Here is a 1,803-nt window from a genome sequence, read left to right as displayed (position 1 = left end):
CTGATAATCAGAATGTCATTACAATGTCCACACAGGGCCGGCGGAGGGGTAATTGAGCAGCATAAAAGGCATTTGAAAGGAGGATGAATAATGGAGGTGAAGAGTGGGGGGTGAGTGGCGGGCTGGACCCCAGCCGTCTCTCTATCAGGTGGCTGGGCACTATCGGGTGGCATCCTTGCTGGCAACCTGCCACCCCCTAACCCCCCCCCCCCCCCCCCGAAAGCCCCAACCCCCCGCGGTTCAACCAGTGTCTGCACGTTGTCCCTCACCCCGAACGCATTTGAGCCGTGACTGACATCAGCGCTCCTGGTGGTGGGTGGAAGGGAGATAAGGCGGGTGAGGGAGGGGGGAATCAATAGGAGTGTTTTAGAAGGTCAAAGTCAAGTGTCAACAATCGCTTTCTATGATGCGACGCAGCGACGCAGCGACGCAGCGACGCAGGCTGCTTTTAGGGACGGAGATTATGATGCTCACGCGGAGGATCATTACGTCCTTGATGGACCACCGGGGTCTCCTGCCTGGTGGTCCAGGGAGTCCTCCAGGCTCCATCTGCATCCACACCACGTCCACACCGCTCCGAGGTTGCACCAGGGTCCACCATCGATCTGGCCCATACACTTCAGCTCTGCTGCGGAATGCAAAAACTCCCTGTTTGCACCAGGCCAGTCGCTGTATGTGCATTACCAATTTACCAACTCCGGTTCTAATACAGCATGGACCAGGTGTTTTATATGACCCAGTAATGTCCCAAAGATCATTCTTCTATTAGAGTCCATTGAACAAATAATGAACAAGATATACAACTTCCCCGGTGCAAAAACATCTCCTCCACAACAATCCCTCCATATTACAATCTAATATTATTTGTATTGTGATTGCCATGCCCCCCCCCCCCTCTCTCTCCCTCTCTCTCTCTCTCTCTCTCTCTCTCTCTCTCTCTCCCTCTCCCTCTCTCTCTCTCTCTCTCTCTCTCTCTCTCTCTCTCTCCCTCTCTCTCTCTCTCTCTCTCTCTCTCTCTCTCTCTCTCTCTCTCTCTCTCTCTCTCTCTCTCTCTCTCTCTCTCTCTCTCTCTCTCTCTCTCTCTCTCTCTCTCTCTCTCTCTCTTTCACAAGACTGTGGCGTGCCCGTTTGGCACCGTGCCACTGGCCTGTTTGGCTGCAGTGGTACATTTCCATCTCATTCATCACGTAAAGACAGATAATCAGAAAGTCATTACAGTAGCTCGACACCAGTGCTTGCCCCGGGAAGACAGAGTAATTGAGCAGTGCAGAAGGGAAGAGCGCAGACAGAGCCAAGGCCACGGCGTAATAGATGGGAAACGTCGAACGCAGAGGAGGAGGGGAAGGAATTAGGGGGTGGAGGAAGAAGAAGCTGGAGGAGGAGGAGAGGAATTAGACAGAGGTGATGTTGGCGACCGAGGAGAAAGGCGGGCAGACAGGCAGACGGCTCTGTCTGGGTTGATACCGTAGACGGGCTGTGTTTGGGTTTGGGACTTGTAGAGCCGCTCGACACACAGAAGGAAAACGTGGAAGTCAGACAGGCTAACAGAGAAGAGGCTGTCAAAGGCACAAAGCGGGCCAATCAGCTGGAGGATTAGCTCTCTCAGAATTGTTCACTCACACACACACACACACACGTGTCTCCAAATAGAAAAGCCGGTCCAGTTTAATTTGTTCTTCTCCATCTCCCTGCTCCCCGGTGGAACACTCAAATACTACATTTAGTTTGGTGGTGGCATTTCGTCGATTGGCTGGTGGGAGCCCTTCTCCTCCTGTCCTGTTATTTCATCATGCGGTCCCTATC

This window comes from Hypomesus nipponensis, chromosome 1 (genome assembly GCF_054491055.1).
Source record: "Hypomesus nipponensis isolate SF chromosome 1, ASM5449105v1, whole genome shotgun sequence".
In the NCBI taxonomy this organism is placed as follows: Eukaryota; Metazoa; Chordata; class Actinopteri; order Osmeriformes; family Osmeridae; genus Hypomesus; species Hypomesus nipponensis.
The sequence above is the reverse complement of the archived record's forward strand: the minus strand, read 5'-3'. Positions refer to the sequence as shown.